Source organism: Microcebus murinus, chromosome 5, assembly GCF_040939455.1.
Source record: "Microcebus murinus isolate Inina chromosome 5, M.murinus_Inina_mat1.0, whole genome shotgun sequence".
Classification (NCBI taxonomy): Eukaryota; Metazoa; Chordata; class Mammalia; order Primates; family Cheirogaleidae; genus Microcebus; species Microcebus murinus.
The window spans coordinates 82,607,344-82,628,618 of NC_134108.1; the positions used below are offsets into that span (position 1 = coordinate 82,607,344).

At 36.3% G+C, this 21,275-nt stretch overlaps 1 protein-coding gene and 1 long non-coding RNA gene across 2 annotated transcripts in view; one reads left to right on the top strand and one right to left on the bottom strand.

The window, feature by feature from the left end:
- Window positions 1-5,469, top strand: part of LOC142870964 (uncharacterized) — a 152,729-nt gene extending 147,260 nt beyond the window's left edge. The window contains exon 3 of the long non-coding RNA XR_012919307.1: window positions 5,382-5,469. This is a non-coding gene — a long non-coding RNA (uncharacterized LOC142870964). The remainder of the gene's footprint in view (window positions 1-5,381) is intronic.
- ADGRB3 (adhesion G protein-coupled receptor B3) overlaps window positions 1-21,275 on the bottom strand; it is a 682,014-nt gene that overhangs the window by 532,481 nt on the left and 128,258 nt on the right. The window lies entirely within an intron of this gene.

Here is a 21,275-nt window from a genome sequence, read left to right on the forward strand (position 1 = left end):
TTATTCATTGAATTGCAAAACAAGTTTGTTACTGAGGAGAGGGTAGCAGGAAGACATTCTTTAATTTAAAAATGCATCTGGTAGAGAATTGCTTGAAACTTCAAATTAGAACAATGGGAATGTCACAATAAAAAAATATAAGTAGGAAGAAGGAAGGCACAATAAGAATAGAAAAGGCATACAGGTACATTCATTAGCAACTGGTTAGAACCAGGCAAACTGAAATACCTCAAAATGATATACTAATAAAGCAAATAAATCTTATTATATGGTTTCAGCTTCCCTGCTTAAGGTCCACGGTGCAACAGAGATGAAAACATACATGACTCAAGAAAAATAAAAATCTGAGGGGCAGGATCTGATGAAGGGGAAGAGGGGTAATAAATATAACAAAGGAAGAAGGAAGAAAAAGCACTGGAGAGGTGGTTAAATCACTAGACCAGGAGCTGGAAGCCTCTAAGCAGAAGTCAGTGATTTAACTCATTACCTAGGAGCCTCCAGACCAAGCCCTTAAGTACTCTGAACCTCCACTCTCACTTCCATAAGATGGGAAAATGATTCCTGACCTCCCTACTTCCTAGAGGTGTTGTAAGTAGAACTAAGTGCCCTGCCCTCCAGGTGGGCCTGATGGCTTACAGTGTTCACTGTGTGCCAGCGTCTCTCTCTCCAACCTCTTCAACTCTGAAAGTACAGTTCTTGTTGCTTAAAATGTCTTACCCTGTCCCTGCTCTTTACCTACTGAGACTCATACAAAAACTATTCCCAGAAAGCTTTCTCTTACAGCTCTAGACAGGACTGAGCATTTCCGCATGCAGTCTGTTTTCCACATCTCATTTGTTCATGCTTGTTTCCTCTCACTAGACCGAGCTCCTAGAGGGCAGGAGTCATGTTGTTTTCTGCCTCTCTGTACCAGAAGCTTCTTTCAGTGTGTTTGACCAATGCTAAACACTTATTGCATGGTTATGGAATGAATTAATACACAAATGACAGACAAAAAGAATAACCATGGCTCACTGAGTTCAGAGTCATGGCTTACTTTGGCTGCTAGATATGCCTTCAGATAAGAAGCAGATGTTGTAGTCATAGAATGTTCCTCCTTTCCCCAAACCCTAAGAAGTTAGGGAAACAAACAGTATTCATGTCTTTGAAAATTTATTTTGACCTGTTAGATCATGACCTGTTAGGTTCCTTTCACTTGATTTTCACAAAGGAGAATATATAGCACAGAAACAAGTGTAAATAAGTCTTAGTTTTTTTCCTCCTATAATAATTTTTCCCCCTGCAGAGGCTATCTATAAACAGGTTCATAAGAAGTTTTACCCTATGGTCTGCCAAACTCATTCTATTTTATTTCATTTACAAAAAATAGTGTCTTAATTGTTATGAATGGAAAAAAAGGCATTCCCTAGACTTTATTAGAAGCTGTATAATCAAACATTTCATTGCACAGTTTTCTGAATTTGGGTTATAACAGTAACACTGTCACTGATACAACAGAGATATACGTAGTGAACCTCAAATACAGGGTAAACATATTCCCAGAAGATCTGTATTCAGAAAGTGCTTAACTGAAGCTCTCAGACAAAATAGGAAATTTTCAGAAATCACTTGGAAAGACTGGTGGCAGAATGACTATAGATACTACGGCATGAAAAATATGAATATCAGTAAAGACTGACAAAGATAATGAGAATATTTGTAACCCTGGAATATTAGGGAAGAATGGAGGAATTGTTAGGCAGAAGAGGGTTTAGACTTATAATCTATGAATACAAGGTTTAAAATAGAACTGTTGGATGAAAATTACATTTAAGCAGATTCTAGTTAGTGCAGCCTATAGAAAAATATTCTGATAAAGTGATAAAACACAGAATAGAATTCTTTGGACTAATTTGGAGCTCTACCTAGATGCCAAGTGCCTTATATGTATTATTTTCATATAATTCAATACAATCCTTTGATATATGAGTATCATTATTACAGGTAAAAAATGATGAGATTCAAAAAGCTTATGAAACCGGACCAAGTTGCAGAGAAAGAATTGAACTCAAATCTACCAATTCCAAAGCTTTCTCTGTTCTCTTTTCACCTCAGTGATTCTTAAACCTAGAGTTATCATTCATTTGGCAGCAAAAATAGAAGAGATTCACAAAGACAGAACCTAAAATTTCATGAATCTATGATCCCAAGACTTCATAGAAAGTCATTAAGACACAGTAAGTATGAAGTGTGTAAGCCAGTCAGGCCCACGGAAAGGTTTTTTAAAAAGGCAAAAAATGAAAAATATACTCTTTTAGGGAAATAATTATTAAGAAATTTGGGACCCCATTGAAAATATGACAAAAGGTACAAACTTTCTCTTCAGAATGCTTTGCATTTTAATGCAAGGTGTTCCTGGACACCTTCAAGCACATTCAAGAACATTTTGTGTTTACTTCTTACTTAGCTTAACCTTTTTCCAAGGACTTCTGACAATTTCAGCTTTTAGATTCCACATAAATATTCAACCTTTAAAAATTAAAACTTGACTGAGGAAAAAATTCTGATGTTTTGATTTGAGCAAAAACATTGATTTGACCTCTAGCTAGTTAAGAGCACCTTAAGATTTGCATTTTTATCACCGTATACTCGCATCTGATTATTTTAAGAAGAAATTTATAATTGTTCCTGTGTTTTTCATAGCAACCTCTAGCTTCTTGAATGTCTAATCAATCTCTACTTAAAAGAAAATACCTCATTTCTCTTAGACTTCTGTGCCTTTCTATATTTTCTTTTATTTCAAGTTATATTTTTTCTTCAGGATAATTTCATTTACATGTAGTTTATTAAAGTTAATTTGAATTTTCTATCTTTATTTCCCTTCTTTTGAAATGCCATTAATTATTTACAAAAGTAAAGATTTGCAGCTGGTAAAGTGTTGAGTTTCCAGTGGGATATGCGTGAAAGACCAGCTAATAGCTAGTATCACTAAATACACCTGACTGGCCAGGGACACGGATACAACAATGCTAGTTGCATTCACTTTCACTCTCAGTTTCACTTTCACTCTCGTGGCCCCACTGATCTACCTATGACATTAATCAATATTTTAGATAAATTTCAAACTGGCAAAAATATGGTTAAGAATAATAACATTTATGAGAATCTTCATATAATTTCCCCAGGAAATTAATCAAGAACATTCTGATTATCTATGTGAACTGAAGGAGGAGATTACATTATTCTGCCATCTGAGACATTACCATTGCTCAGTACTGAAACTTTTATATTGTCTGACCACAGTTAACAGTCATATATATATACACGGGACAAGATCAAACTGGATTTAACTGACATAACTCCAATTGATCCAATTGATCCTCTGTGATCCTTTCTGCATACCAACCTCTCAGAGAGGATTAAGTTCCAGTTCCTGATTCAGTCTCTTAACTGTAGCTCTAATTTCCTTTTTAACTACAAATGGAATAAAGCCACTAAAATATACTACCAGATTGTAGATGTGCTAATTGTCACATCTTGGGCAAATTACTTAATTTCTTTAAGCCTCACCTTATATGTAAAGTGGGAATAATAATGGTTATTTGCTTTATAGGATTGTTGTGGATATTAAATATTAAAGTGGTATATAACATAAGCTCAACGTGCTGCAGCTATTACTACAGCATAAATTTCTTTTCCAAGTTACATCTCATTTTGCAGAAGTATAAAATGAATTGGCTTGCATTTCAAGCTGATTCCATACCTTTAATAATTCTTATATTTTATTGATCTGTCTTTAGAGATTAGTATCAATTATGTATATGTATATGCATATAAGTGTGTAGATATGGATAAATATATTCAAAATATTAATAAGGGTTAACATTACATGGCTTTCCCCAAGGGATTGTATTCTGATTTACATATTTGCTTTGAATCATTTCCATATTTTAAAGGATACATAGAATTTGCTAGCATACATGAGAAATATATCCATCTGTGAGCCAGTGTTGGTTTTGTTATATAGCAGAAAGTATGCAAGAGCAACATTTGAGCTGAAATACTGCTTCTCACATACAAGTCCCAAACTGCACAGGGGATTTTTAACACTTAAGAGTTCTATTAAGACAACTTTACAGGCATCTTGAGAAGCCAGCAGTGGAAAAGCTCACTTTGTCACAGATGTCAGGGCAGTAAATAACATGCTAACTAGATATAGTTTCCATATTTAAAACATAAAATATTTCTTCAGTGAGTGAGACTGTAAGTAACATAAACTAAGCTGTAAATAGAATGATAATTTTATTGCATTAAAGTTTAAAATATAGAATATAACCTTGAAAATTATAAATGCCATAAAAAGTTCATGTACAAAGATAAGAAAGTAATTCACACTAGACTCAGTAAATAAAGGGATGATCTATTGATATAAAGACTATATGTAATACTTACATACACACTGCACATACACATAAAAATACAAAAGACATAGACGAGTTTTACTTAGTAAAACATTGAGTATATAGACAAAATGTGTGACCTGTTGGTTGTTCAATTTTGATAAAAACCAGCAAATTTTAAAGATCAAAATCCAGATATGAATCCACAGGGGTGGAATGAATGTGGCAGTGTCACCCTGAGGTAGACAAACAGCCCACAGGACCTGTTGTGCATGCACTTGTGTTGTCTCCCTCTACTTAGTTACAATTATGTGCTTGTGAGGTCTTACCCTAGGTTTATTCAGGATCCTAAACTGAACCAGAAAGCCAAGTATTTTAGCAAGGCTTACTTTGCTGAGAATCTCGATCATTCAAGTATTACACTGTGTCTATGGGGTAAGCCCAGATATTTGCTCAGGTATCTGAATGCAAATACTTCAGATACTATGTGTTCTAATTATTAATGTAAAAGAGTATTCCATTTAGTACTTATGTATTAAAATTTTAAGGTCAGGAAAAGAGGTTTGGGAGGTCCTAAGAAAAGGAGAGAGAAAGGATTGGGAAAAGAGTACACTAGGAATAGACAGCAGGGATAGCACAAGGTGAGGGCACATGGAGCACTCCATAATGGACTTTATCATGACATTTTTTTGTTTTTACTTTTATTTCCCTCCCTCCCTCCACTAGTGATCTTGCAGCTTTGTGTAGAACCTTTGGCATCCAGCGTGGTCCTCTCTAATGACAAGGAGGCATAAATGGATAGCAGAGAGCAAGGAGTGCTTCACTTGTAATGCATCTGAGTTATTGGAAATGTGAAGGGTGGGAGCAAGTCAGGGAAGTGTTTACTGCAGATAAAAAAATAAATATCATCAGGGTATCCTTGTTTCTGCCCAACAGGAGATATTTTTACAATTCAGACTCCAAATATTAAAACAACTGTTTTGTTCTTTTTTTTCCCAAAAGGGGCTGAAAACACCAGGTCTCTTGACAGTGGGAGGAAATGCCAGTGGTGTGGAGGAAATGCAGCTTCCAGCACAGCACAGATACCCACATGGATTTCAGATCACAGAGATGGAGAGCTTCCTAACCACAGGGCCGCCATTGCTCCATAGGTCATAGAGAAAGAAAAGCAAGCCCTTACTCAGAATTTAAAGACTACTTAAGCAAGAGACTGCATGCTTACCATAACTTAGCAACAAAGGGTCTGAAACAAGACTGGGCATTAACACTCACAGGACGGGAGCGATGCTGAACTCCTGTAAGTGTCTTGAACTAGACCCAGATGCCTCTCCCATTCTTACGTTAGTGTCATGCTAGCTCCTTGGTGAGGAGGACACAGGTGGATTCCTGACAGAATTCAGAATCAGAATTCAGAAATCTGTCAGAATTGAATTCAGATGATTTCCTGACAGATGGATGGCTGAAGTGCAGAATTAGACATTCTCACCAATACATTTACCTTTAGAGATTTTTGAGTAAAATAATCTAGAGATACCTGGTCTAAGACCACTGTATTATAACTCTTCTAGTCAAGATTCTAGGACCTAGAAGTAATGGCAGATAGAAAACAATAATCCATCTTTTTACTATATGCTCTTAATAAAAATTATTTCTCTGGATAATCTACAAGTTATACTGACAGTGCCCTGGGTGACACTTGTTCAACCCTGGATTGATCTTTCAGACTTTGGACTCTCATTTCATTCCTAGAACTTGTCTTTCTAAACCAGAACTTGATTTGCCTACCACCATTATTATAATGTCCTTAGCCTGGCCAAAAGGTTCTACATTGTCTCATTGAACTGACTTCTAATTTACCTAATTTAAACATAAAAGTAATTTTGAATGTGTAATTTGAATAATATATTTGCCTTGTTCATCAAAGTCTCCTGTGGGTTATATTTTAATTTATCTTCAAGAAAACCTTTATATACTATGAAGGTGTGGTCATGCTTTTACACATGGAAAATGAGGCATAGTTTCCTCATTCAAAGTCATCTAGTGATTCAAAATTGCACAGATAGAAGTGAAGCTCAAATCTTCCAGAGACTTGAGAGAATTTGCAGTGTCTATACATAGATACCCAGCATTAATTTTTTCCCAGTAGGAAATTGAATTTTCCTAAACAGTCAATTTTCATAGAAATGACGATGATAACAAAAAAGTGAAAAATAAAGGAATAACATTTTTCAACTAATTTTCTTCATATTTCTATAGGGCATATAGTTGTCACATTTATATAGTATCTATTTACATCATATATGCACACACTTTTAAGCTTTTAAAAAAGTGACATTTTCTAATATTCACCTGCATGGTCATAAAATAATGTATGCATATGTGTATATGGGCACAGGTGTGGGAGGACATAAATTAATATTCTGTTAATAATCATGATAGTGACATTTTTAACTTTTTCCTTTGAATGAAGCCCTATTGACAGGCTACCAGGATATTAATAATGATACTCAGGAGATAGAGGTATGAGTCGTCTTGGGATACTTGTCACTTAAGTATATAAGTTGTCACTTAAGGATATAAGATTTTTATGTCATAGATAAATCAGTTCTGATATAAGTTCACTAATTCCAAATACTTATTTTGCTAAAGAAGTGATGATGAAGCTCTAAGAAAATCAGATGTTCTTTCATCCCTTCCTCATATGATTATTATCCATCATTAAATTCAGCTATTACTTTTCTCCACTCACCTAAACTGTTTTAATCACAATATGTGGCCATTACCTAGAGAATTTTGACATCCAAATAAATAAAAGGGACATTATTAAACTCTGTGAAGAAAAAGAAAACAAGAAAAGGAAATGGACCACTTCAATATTAAGAATTCTTTCTGCTTTGCTCATACGAAGCCATCTCCATTTTAACACAGATCAGGTATAACTCAAATGAGTGTCTACAAGTAAGTAAAATCAAAGAAGGCAAGAAAATAATTTTTCACCTGTTTGTGAGCAGACCAAAAAATGCATTTCTACCTCTAAATCACCTTACAACATAATGGAAACCAGGTGAAGCTAAGTTTAATGCTCACATAAAAATATTAAATAGCTTTCTATTTACTGAAGAAATTTATATCTTTGACAGGTGACATTTCTGAGATGTAGACAATTGCCAGTGGAAAACATTATATCTATCAGAAAGACTATTACTGGGAAGTAAAAAATATATGTAAACATACAAAGAAAAACACAATCCTATATAGAAAATCTGAATATGAATTATATAGAAGTATAATTTCTTTAAATAAATATGTGACATAATTATGATAGAATAATGAGAGATAATTTGACTCAGATCCAGATGACCCATGAACATATGCAAACGTAACACTAGTTTGAACAAAAGAGGCCCAGCTGATGGTCTTGGTTCTGCTATCTAGTAGGCTTATGGCCACAGTTTCACCTTTCTGCTGCTCTCTTTTCCCATCTTCAAATTGTAGCAAAAACAGCTCTGCTACTAAACTCATAGGGTTTTTTGAGGACCATATGTGAAACTATACATGAAGATTTTATGCTAAAGTATACAGTTATACAGCTACATGTATTCATATATCATTGCTTCAATTTTCAGCCAAATTATAACAGCTCCAATCAAGGATTTATAGCTAAAGCCTCCTCTCAAATATTTCCAACCTCTTATCAAGAACATTGATTTTCAGTGATTGAAAAGTTAAGAAAGAATGATTACGGTCAGATGTTGCTGATGGTGCTTCCATTGCACTAACATAATATTTAAACCCAGGTCCATTTTTTCAGGGCATCCTTTTGACATTCACCCAGTCTTCTAAACAGTGATTATATGCTCTACAAACATGTCATAACAGCCACCTAACTCTGCAGGCTGAGTAATATTTCAACAGCAAAACTCACTAGGACTCTCCACAGCACACTATCATCAAAGCTTCCCATTTTCTAGAGTAGGAAGTGTCTCCTGAGTATGATGTGACTCCTGTCTCTCTAACAATTTTTCTTATCAGGATTCCTCCTCCATACTGTCCTCCAACAGTTCCACATTATCTACAGCTTGGTTGCCAAGCTTAGCAAGGTCTTAGAAAAAGATGTGTGGTGCTGATACTACTACTCTGCTCTGACTGCCCTTGCCTTGGTATTCACCTGGAGAAACCCACATATTTCAAGTTCAACATCAGTATGGTGTCTCCTCTGCAATCTCTCCCCACCCCTGGGACACATTGGTTACTACACTATATTCTGGACATAGATAGAACTCTAGAACTTTGAAAGCTTTATTATACTTAAGGAGGCAACATAGGGTAGTGTTAGGGGCATGGATTTTGAAGACAGATGGTCTATATCAGAATCTTGGCTATCTGGCCTTGTGACCCTGGGCAACACAATTAACCCCCTAAAGCCTCAATTTCATCAACTATAAAATGGAGATAATAAATTTAACTCCAAGGGTTAAGTGAGAAACTACATTTAAATAATTTATTATAGTTCCTGTGATATGAGTTCTCAATAAATGTCAGCTGGTAGTAAATAGGATGATAGCAACAGTGATAATGGCAGGGGTGTTATTTGCATCATGATCTCTCCTCTAAAAATTTTCTTCACAGCAGAGATAATGTCAATTTCATCTCCATCCTTTGTGCCCAGCAACATGTCATCACAGAGTATGCCTATAAAAAATGAGTATGCCTGGCACAAGACTATGGACCCATATGATCTCAGATTAATTCCTCACATGTTCCTTTCTTTTGCTTGGAATACCCAGAAGTGGGGAAGTGCACTGGAACTATGCTTCCCTGACTCCCTTGATATTAGGCTTTCTGCTAGGTTTGGCCAGTGGGTGGGCCTGGTCTAACAAGGTACCTCTGCTTCCTGGAATCCAGTAACCCCAATTCTTCTCTTTGTTTCTCCAGCTCTGGGTGTGGAGGCAGCTTCTTTTGGTAATTAACCATGGCTTTGCTTCACCTTCCCTTTTATCTAATTCTAATCATCATATTAAATTCTGTGTATTAAATTTCCTCTATTGATTTATCTGGCACAAATATGTCTTTCTAGATGAACCCAGTTGTTTCAATGAATGGAATGTGACCTTTACTCTTAGAGACCCACAAAGCTTAAGTGGAGACAAAAACATCATCTTTGCTTATTTCAAAGGGTTGGTGTATTACATCAAGGAAAATTATGTATATGCAAGCATTTTGAAACTATAAATTGTTACACAAAAATAACTTTTTGTTCTTCACTTTTTAATTGTGAAGGAACAAGTAGCTTCACTGCTCTATAGTAGCAATGCTCTAAAAACTACTGATGTCCTCCAAGGACACCATGCCCATAATTTATTAATACATTGTATTAATAGATTAAAGGGGAACACAAAGTCCAAGAGATAACTGAGTTTGGCATAGCAGAAATTTTATGAGCTCATAAGTTAGATGATACTGATAGAAATGGTGAAAATTATGATTTCACTGAAGACAAGAAACCACTTGGAACACAGCCAACTTAAACTTTGCTTCAAGTCTTAATTTTGCAGATGAGCAATCACATTAAGCTCCACAAGGATTCATGCAATGGCAGGTTATATTATCCACTTATTTGAGAATGACACAAATAACAACAAAAGGCAGTCATAAAAGCTGATAGCAAGACTTTGCTTAAGAAATCCAATTTTGGAGTCAATTTCTAAGTTCTGAATCAAGACATATTATGAAGCAGCTATCTGAAACACAATAAAATAATTAAAGGATAGTGATTGAGACATTTTAAGTAATGTTTTTAAAAAGCTGCATAATTGTGAAATCCAGATAGAATCTTCAGTTAATAGTAGTACACCAATGTCAATTTCCTTGTTTTGATAATGTACTCTTGTTATGTAAGATGTTATCATAGGGAGAAGCTCAATACATGGGAACTCTGTACTCTTTCTGAAACTTCTGCTGAATTTAAAATTATTTCAAAATAAATTTTTTTTTAAATTGTGCTTAGTACACCAGAAAAAAACATTAAAAATTCGAAGTATAGGCCAGGCCCGGTGGCTCAAGCCTGTAATCCTAGCTCTCTGGGAGGCCGAGGCGGGCGGATTGCTCGAGGTCAGGAGTTCGAGACCAGCCTGAGCAAGAGCGAGACCCCGTCTCTACTATAAATAGAAAGAAATTAACTGGCCAACTAATATAGAAAAAAAAGAAATTAGCCTTGGCATGGTGGCACATGCCTGTAGTCCCAGCTACTCGGGAGGCTGAGGCAGCAGGATTGCTTGAGCCCAGGAGTTTGAGGTTGCTGTGAGCTAGACTGATGCCACGGCACTCACTCTAGCCTGGGCAACAAAGTGAGACTCTGTCTCAAAAAAAAATATATATTAAAAAAAAAAAAATTCGAAGTATAAAATTTGCAGCCATTAAAGAACTATCCATATGAAATTGGAAACAGTTCTTACACTGCTACATAACTAAGGTACTCACGTATTTTTTGAATCACACTCCAACCCTACTGTCAAGCATTATGCACTGGATGTGTTGTCATATTTCTCCTGATTATCCTTCCTTACGATTTGGGAGATGATCTATCTTCTTTTCTCATCCTTCCTTCATTTGGACATAGGTTTCAAGTAACTTCAACTCTCCTGCTTGAAGTCTTAGACATCACCCGTGAATATACAAGGACAACTCATCACCAAATCCTCCACAGATCACTTTTCAAAATAACAAACAGACCATGTACCTATGCATTAAACATGAGACCCTAGTCACTGCTTCATGATACTTCCTCTTAGTTTACATATGCAGCTTGTTTGAGGACTAGAAAAAGCAGGAAATATTCGAACAAACAGCACAGTTTCATTCTTAATTCTGCAGCTGTTTGGGAATAGACTTCTAAATATCCCAAGGATGATTCTACTCTGAGTCTGGGTATCCCTGCAGTAACTCAGGATGATACCTCAGTCCTAGCTCTAACAGTGAATAACAGTTATGTAATCTAAAGCAACCATTTTCACTTTCTACCAGATGAAAAACATACCTGTACACTTTTCTCTGATTAAATGGAATGCTTCCAGCTGAAAGACATTATTTTTAAAGAAACAAACATACTCTTAGGAAAACTGCTCTATAGAATAAAAAAGTGTCTCTTCTGGGGTTTTATTTCCTTCCAAAATGTTATTCCTATCACATGGGCACAGCTCAAATAAAAAGCTGGGAAAATAAGAAGTCAGTAGACTCTCTCGCTCTCATTTCCTTTGTCATATGTAAAACATTGTCAGCAGCACACCATCTTTGGCATAAATGAATGATGCGTGACTCTGAGAAAGTTCGTAGTCTCTCTGTGCCTCATATTAAAAATAAAAGTACCTTAGTTTTAATGTCTGTGATTAGCTTAGATGAATTTACCAGTGCCTGGCACATGAAAAGCTTCTTTTTTCCTAAAAGCTAGGAAGCCAGAGATAGACATACTATCCAGACCTGCTCTCTTCCCACTGACAATTGATACTTATTTTAGTACAAGAACAGGTACACCAAATATTGTTGAATACTCCTCCATGGTTTGGCAGTGTAATTCTTCTGTAATAAGTTGTTTTTCTGAGGGCAATAGGGCTGCAGCACACAAAAAAATGAGTCTTTCAGATTTGCAGTGGCCTTATGTTGTCTAGGCAGCATCATATGGGCACTATGTGCTCCTTTCTGTTAGGGAGTCTAGGGAATGGGCATGGGGTACAAGCAACTCTCCTGTATCTGCTATAGAATTTTAAGCAAGTTTTTTTCCATTATTATTTTATTTACCTTCTCTATCATGCATACACATATACATACACACACACACACACACACACAATGTATTGTATATACACAAAATATTTGGAAATCCTATGTTGCCCAGGCAGCATCATATGTGTGGTGTATGCCTGTGTGTGTGCATATATGTATACATTATGTGTGTATATGTATGTAGATATATATGTGTCTGTGTGTGTATTTTTTTTAAAAAATCTTGGCTAAGTGGATTTCTTCTTAAGCTAAAAGTGGATGATTTCTTTTTGCTAATTCATCACCCACTATAATTGCTGCTATAATCATCACTGTTGTCTTCTTTCTTCATGGTCTGCTCATCTCCATTGGAGGCCAGAAACAAAAGGTCCCCATTTGCTGTACTCCCTCCTTTGGAAACCTAACGGAGAAATCGTGATCATGTAGTTTTGGTGAAGTCCAAACCAGAAGTGCCTTCCCTGTTCCACCAGATGGCAGTCCCGTATCAGAATGGGTAAAAATGGGGGGAGGGGGAGGCAGTATTTTGGATATAGAAGTATGTAATTCTGGTATATTCTGCAATGGGAAAAACTGACAAACATGCAGGTTGGTTCAGTAAGAAATATAGTGTAGGTGTTTTTGTACAAACTCATCACAAATGTTCTGCAAAAGTAAAGGGAGAAAAAAAGCAAACAATTGAAGCTGCCTGAATTAAAAATATTTTGATGACTAACAAGCTTTTGCTACATGACATTGGAAGAGTTGAAAACAAATCTACAAAACATAGAATTGTGTTCAAGTTTGTGGTTATAGTCACTATCTGCATTTGGTTAGTATTTTAAATATACCTCTGCTTCATAGCTAAAGAATGTCTCAACTTTTTCATTTGGAAAGTGGGCATGACAATATATGCATTGCTGGTAGCATTAAGGGAGTATGTGTTACATGAGCATGAACAAGCTATAAGGAATTGTGATAAGGGGATTTTAAAATTCTACCTTTGCCCAACAACATGGGGCATATGAAGCTTTTCCATCTGTCACTCACAGCAGCTTTCCCAGTGTACAGACTAGATAGCTCTCTCCCATTCCCTGGAGAAATCCACTCCAGAGTCTCTAACATGTCTCACATGCCAGTATCCTGGCTCTCCGCCAAAGCTATGTCATTTGCTGGCAGTAAGTGATGCTAATGAAATAGCATCTACTTCAGGAGTCCTGATGTGATGTCCGTGACTGGCTAAAAGGCCAGTTCCAAGACAAGAATGAGTGGAGTCAACATTTGTAGTCTTTTACCTCCTGAAACTTAATGCTCCTTTGTCATCAACAGGCTTTGTTGGCTCATTGCATTAAGGATGGGCTGGCTTACAAGATCAGGGAAGTTTTGCTTTCCTTGCTTAGCAAGATAGCATTTTTCAGCATGTTTCAGACATCAGCTAAAGCAAAATTTGGCGTCAGGTTTCAATTTAGTGTTTTTGTAGCAGACTCTGTGTACATGTCTGGGCACGAATTCTCTGGACCTTCATCTCTTCTCAATTGGGAGTCAGCTTTAAACACCTTTAAGAGATGCTTCAAAATGTATGTTGGCATATTGGTTTGTCTTCAGGTTTTTTAAGCTCCCAGAGAGATCAATTGATTGCTTCCTATTCCTTTTAGTCCCATTAGCAATTTTTCAGTATTAAAGAAGAGTGTGCTTCCTTTTTAGCCATCATTTTCCATGTGTCCAGAGACATTTTATCTTTGCTCCTATGCCTTTTATCCCTGATCATTTTGGTTATTACCGGTAGGTAATATGAGTTTGTTCTTTGGCTCTCTAATATAAATTTATCTTACCTGACCAAAGTATAGGGACATTGAAAACAGGAAAATTATTCTTTGTGTCTGGCATATTTTTCTAATTACAACCTAAATGTTGATGTCTGAGGATATTTGCTAATTGCATCATAGTGCAAGTAAACTAAGGTTGTTTAATTTAAAACAAAGCTTGTTGGTAATGGTATAATGCTCTACTATTACACTTTCAGAGATAAGAACATACACATGCATGCTATTACAGCACATGTTTCCATATTCCCTGCACACAGGGAAAGCATAAAGATGCAGCTTCTAGAAGTCTGCATCTTGGGACAATTGGATTGTACTATGACACAGAAACAAATTTTACATCTTACAGATTCAACTTTAATGAAATAAGAGCTATTTTGCAATATTTTCCATAATCACACAGCTAAATGGGTCACAATATTCTTAACCCCAAAGGCCATGTAAAATTTGACCTAATTAAAGATTTGTAAAAAGCTTTTTAATTTTTCCACAAAAGTGAATTTTTCTTAGTTATGAAATGAGGTTTGAGGATTTTTTTTTCTTATTTCACATAAAATTCTTCAAGAAAATTAAAGAAGATACATAGATTTAGAAACAAAGGTGACTCTTACAGACTATAGCCTTTCATTGTGAGTACCCAATATAATCTGCAATATTGTTTTTCGTAGATTTGTTTACTTTCCATTACTCATAATTACGTCTTTTAATTGGACCAAACTAGCTCCGTTTAGTCTCCCCCTGAGAGTGATGTTGGCAGAAATGATTGGCAGTTCTCTCTCCCACACGGTGCCATCCTGAAATTGCAAATGTCAGTTAACAGGCTCCTCTCACCACTGTTTAAGAGTGGGAGTCTGCATTTAGCAGAAAGTAGTCTGGGTGCACATATTTCTGAATAAATGCATATGAAATTATGCATTCAAATTATGGAATCAGGGGACTGAAAGAAAACCAGAGAGGTCATACTCCATGCCACAGACTTCAGGCTCCCAGTCTGTTACTCAGTCACCCAGAGCAGGTAAAAACCATATCCTACTTCTAAAGATAATTATATGCAACCCCTCCTCACTTGTCTATGGTGGAGGATTAAGAACACATCCCTGATAAATCTGCAAGCATTTTTTTTTTTTTAATATCATGACTTTTTGAACTAAAGTTCTTAGTATAGTTTCTGACCAGGAATAAAAGTGACAAGTCTCAGTCCCTTACCTCCTCATTTTTCATACCTAATTACAATAGAGGTGCTACTAAGCAATGCAGTGGCCAATATATGAGGGAAGTAAGGTAAATAGAAGCTACTGCAGAACCAGAGAGTGCGTGTTTGTCCCAGCCTCTGCATCAAGACTGAATATGTGCTCCATGCACTAAAGCATGTAAGGAAAATTCTCAGCCATGTTAATGGATGCCGAAGTGACACAGCAAAATTTTACTTTGACTCCTCAAATTCTTATTTGTAATACCAACAAAAGCAACACGAATGGAATACAGTATTTGATTAATGCTATATGAATCAAATGGCTTTATAGTAAATCAGCCAGGTATTTTTTTTAAAAAAAAAAAAAAAGAACAGAAAAAAAAAGAAAAATTCTTTTGGCAGCCAGCCTGTCTGGATTCAGAATGAATTGAGGAAGAGAGGAGAGAAAGCTTCTCATGGTTAGGTCCTAATTGGTAGAGGCTGAAGCCGAGAAATCTCTGACTAGGGGAAATATTAATAAAAGGAGATAGATGGAAGGCACAAAATGGAGTTTTAACTGTTGCTTTTGAAATCTCAGAGAAAAAGGAAGTCTTGAATCAGTTGCAGAGTTTCAACTCCATGCCAGTCACTGTTTGCATGCTTCATAAATATTAAATCATTTAGTCTTGGACATCAGGGAACTTGGACCCCTCTTAGGGATTATGGCATCAAAACCTTTTTCTGGCCAGCTGCTGTCCGGAGGTTATTTGCACAAAGAAAGTGAGGTTACTGCCTTAATGTTACTGTCTTCTCCCTGAAAGAAGGCACTGTCCAGCTCTCATTTCCAATGGCCACCTCCAGGGACCTTCAGGGGCCAGGGGCCCACGCATGGCTCCCAATGCATGGAGGTAGCCACATTCACTGCTCTTCAACCAGCAGGTGGTGTTCTCTCATGTTAACTTCCCCTGCCCGGGTGCTCATTCACCTTGGCTCCTGTTGATCACTTCCCTTGTCAGGAGCCCCTGAGAAATGTAGACTGGAGTTGAAGTGAGTAGAGGCATGGAAACTAACACTTTAAAAAAATTGAACAAGCAGCTTATGAGTAATATCGAAGGGTTTTATGGAGCTTATCTCATTTGATCCTCACGAAAAAATGTTCTTATTATCCCCACTTTGCCTTTCAGCATTCCCTAGACTTCCTTTGTCTCCTGCCCAAGTTACTCTTTTAAACAATTAAAATGTCCTTTGCCTCAATAAAATGTTCTCTTCCAGAACTCCTCCTCTGAAAATCTTACAGGATCAGGGCATATTTACAAAGCAGGTTCTGCACAGTGGGTGGAATATATTTATTGAATCCTGAACAATTTTTTTCTACTAGAAATGTGCTTACTTCTGTGATAAACAGACATTGATAAAATCCTACTGTTTTAAATTCCATTCACATGAAATGAATGATGTTTCCTAATAACACATTTTGGGGGCCAATTGGGATGGATTCCTAGGCTTCCTATTGTATTCCACATCTCCAGAAATGTTTTGTTTTTTTAAATTGGGAACAAATATGTCACTGAAGGTTTACCTTTTTCTGAATAGAAAGTTCATCAAAAAGAAACAATAAACATGAAAAGGCAGCATGCCACCACATATCCAATGCCCATAATTTTTCTCTTGTAATTAAAAGTATTTAATAATGTGTAACTACAAAAGCAAAATTGAGGGGAATTTAACCTAGTTTCATTTGGGAGTTGTCAGAGCTAAATTCATGTCCCTGAAGCAATCCTGAGGAGACTGCTATTGAGAAAGTATAGTGCAAACTTCAGTAATTTCATGTCTCGCCCTCCCCCCAAAAAAAGACAAAGTAAAATTTCAGTATCATCTGCCTAAAAAGGCAATAGATTGCAAAAATAGATTATTAAAATTGTTTGATCCAATTTTTTCCTGCTTCCTACACTAGCTTTGTTCCTTTCTTAGAACCAATGACTTAATAGACAATAATTTGAGGAATCAGAGGAAAGTCTCATTTATTCAGGAGTACCTAAGTTCACTGAAGATCATTTTCAAGAAAAATAAAATTTCAACCATTAAGCTTTGTAAACTTTTAAAATGGTTTTGTGATAGAAACCTGAAATGTATTAGATACCATTGTCTTCTTTAAAGTTGATATATTGCACATGATTTTACATCTTTATGTGTAATTTAGATGTCAAGGCGCTCCCTCGTTTTTTCTGGTCTGCCTCTAAGTTTACACATGGACATTTTAAACCCCAGCAACACTGCAACCCTCTTTAAGCTTTTCAAGGAGACTTTCTTCTTCTCTTTGTCTTACATCTAGGTCTTCATGCCTTGCCACCTCCGTAATTAACCCAACTTATCCCCAGGTCCTACTGCTGGTCTTAGCTCAGACGTTACTTCCCACAGGAGGTTTTCTCTGACCCTCCAGATCTAGACTATGTGTTATTCCTGAGTTCTTATGCCACCATCAACTTCCCATAACAACTTGCTAGACAGTATTTATAACTACCTGTTTAGTTATTGTATGTACCTTTGGTTGAACACCAAGCAAATGAGAAAAAGATTAATTTTTATCTCATTCATTTTTGAATCTCAACTGTTAGTACAGTGCCTAACACTTAGTGGATGTTCAATAAATATTGAACGAATGAATGCATGCATGAACGTAAATTACCCTATTGTGCACTAATTAATATTGGTTTAGCTCAAGGCTTATGAACTGAGGAGCACTGCAAGTTGGTATCTGTTTTACTGATGTGGCTCTTCAGATACTTTGGAGGTATTTAGGACAATATCAATTCTGTGAGCATAGCACAGAATAGAACAAAGAATGTGCATTCTTTCTGTTAAGAAGTGGTAAGAGGAGCTGGACTTGTGTCCTACTTCTGCCACATACAAATTGGGCAATTTTGGGAAAATTGTTCAGTTTCTTTAAACTTCAACTTCCTTCTTCATTAAATGAGACATTTAGTAATTAATACTGAACATAGAGACTGCAGTTGAGGAAAAAATGAGACAATGTTTGCAAAAAATGTGTTTACATGGTATAAAGAACCATTTATCTAGTGTTTGTAATTACTACTAATAACTTGTGTAGGGATGTTTTGGGTTTGTTTTGTTTTGTTGAGATGAGGTCTCCCTCTATTGCCCAGGGTAGAGTGCAGTGCCATGATCGTAGCCCACTGCAGACTCAAACTCCTGGCCTCAAGCAATCTTGCTTTAGCCTCCACAGTAGATGGGACTATAGGCATTCGCCATCACTCCTGGCTAATTTTTCTACTTTTGGTAGAGACAAGGGTCTCACTCTTGCTCAGGCTGGTCTTAAACTCCTGAGCTAAAGCGGTCAGCCTGCCTTAGCCTCCCAAACTGTTAGGATTAGAGGTGTGAGCCACCATGCCTGGCCCGTAGGGATGTTTTCGTCCTCACTACTGAGATGCTTTACCTTGACTCTGTTTCAAATGTCTTGACTTTTCCCATTAGAGTGATTGACAGAATAATAAATTTCTCAAAAGTGATTACTGGCATGGTAATTCATTACTGGCAGTTTTATTTTAAATTCCATGTCTCAGATATACCTTTTTTAAGCTGAACATATTCACTCCCAAATCTGCATATTGAATTTCACACTGACCTCCAAAATCCAACCCACAGTTGCATGAAATTTCTGAAAACCTCAAGCAAAGAGCCCTATTAGTGCCTCAAAAGTCCAAATCTGAAATCACTTGTCCCAATTTCAGAAACATACTCATCCAACCATCTTCTGTATTTTCCTAAATGGCTTCACCATGCCTTCATTATCCAGGTTCTAAACTTCAGAACCATCTCTAGTCCTCCCCTCAATTATCTCTACCACCTACCTCTCCTTGCACACTCATTAGGTTGCTAGGCCTTTTAAGTTTTGCTTCTGCATTGCTTTATATCAGTCTTCACCATTACAATCTCACTACTCTTTACTTAGGATATTGCTATAGCTTCCTGATTACCTGGTTTGAGTTACTCCAATTCCTCCTACAAAGTGCTAGTAAAGTAAAAGCCCATGGTTAAAGTACAACACACCTCTCAGTAGTCCCTGTTTATAAATAGGAGCAAACAACAAACAGAGCTGTTGATGTTCTTCCACTTCCTGATATGGCCACACATCCTATCAAGCATTCAAAATGCCATGCGGTTTGATTGTAACTGTGTCTGGAAACAACCTCTTCTCCTCAACTTCTGCATATTTTTTTTGTGCTACAACCTCTCTTTCCCTTTGCCAGTCAGATGCATAAACAGAGAGCCCCTTCCTATCTACCACACCTAACCTAACACACCCAGGACATGCCATCTGTATCTCCTTATGCTACTATAGTTTTCTTCATGGCACTTGAAATGACATGGTATTGTTAATTTGCTTGTTTGCTTGTTTATTATTTTTATCTCCTTGTTAGAATGTAATTTCATGGAGCACAGGGACATTCTTTCATCCACTGTTGTATTGTCAGTACATAGAACAATGTATGTATGACTCAGAATAGATAATAAATGTTCATTGAATGAATGGATAAATGAATGGATGAATATAGCTACTATCTTGTTAGGATTTTAAATAGAATAAGCTACATACATTTGAATCTCTTCAGTTAGAATGTAATCTAGATATGAACATTGATACACGTTTTATGTGTATCCCTGTCATACATAGTAGCATGGTGTTTCACACATTATAGATGCTCAATAAATGGTGAATCAAGTTTCATTATGTGCACACATTGGGTACTTGATTCGACTACTGTTCACTTTTCAACCTCTTTAAAGAAATTTCAGCATTCAATTAATTAGTTTTTGTGGTCACCAAAATGTGATGTGGAATTCGAAACATTCCACAATCAAAGTGAAAGTTTGTATAGCAAAAATTAAAAATGAAATGCTAAGATAATTCACTACGATCCACTAATTCCTGCACTTTTCATTTGATGAAAGTGAATGTACCTTTACTTAGGATTCATGAGCGAAGAGAAAGAAACTGAATTTACTGCCAGCCAGCCACGTGCCCATCACATTGCAGGGACCACATTTCTAAATTGATAGCAATGCTAAGAATTAGCTCAGAGATAGTAACTTTCTAGTGCCTAATAAGGAACTCTTATAAATATTTGCAAAAGGAATGAGGAATTTCCTAATATCACAAACCAAAGGATCGAGAATGTGCAGTCAATTGTGTCTGACTGCAGGAGAGACTCAGTTCTCTCCGGAAAGACTCAGTTCTCTCCGCAAAGACACTATCCATGCCAAATCTCAGGAATCATAATGTATGTGTTCTAGCACTCTCCCACCTCAAACCTTAAGTTCCTGAAACTTCAGTTTGCTATTTATAATTAACGAGTTTGTGATATTTGATAAGGACTCTTCTAGTTAAAATAAAATCTTAGAAAATAATATTACATTATAGACTCAAAAGTGGGATAAAGTCTTAGAATACAATGAAGCTATGTCTGAGTGACAGGAAGAATAGAGTATTAGTCTTCCTTGCAAATAACCAGCAGCCCATTTAAGTAACAAAATATCTGAAGGGAGAGAAAATTAATTATTTCTTCTAGATTATGGATGGGTATGGAATTAGCAGTATGGATCAAATGAAAAAAAGATGTCCCCTAATTGTTCTATCAGAAGTTTTAGTTCCTTTTTTTTTTTTTTTTTGGTACATATTAAGTTGCAGATGCTAATGTGAGGCAAAAAAGCAACAGATAATGTGCAAAGTGATGAGAAGAGGGTCTGCAGATTCCCAATCTTGTATCTTGAGACAGAGATGTGCATTACCAAAATTACAACATCAGTAATTTTGGCAAGCACTTATCAGACAGTGTTGTTGTTCCCTTAATGTATTCCTTCCAGAGTGCCCGTCTCACTGGCCAAATAATCAATAAAAGCCCTGGGATAAAAATGAGAATGGAGTCTCAGAATCCAATTACTGAGGTTTGTGTATAGAACACCAGAAAACAAATTTTCAAAGGAAAACAGATATATTTTTCTCATTGTATTAGGATAATAAAGGACAGTGGTTGTCAGGTGAAAATGAAAACAGCCAGAGTAATTCAAAATATTAAAAGCATAAAGAAATGCCATGCCATGTTTTAATGATTATGCTTCTGTTAATTT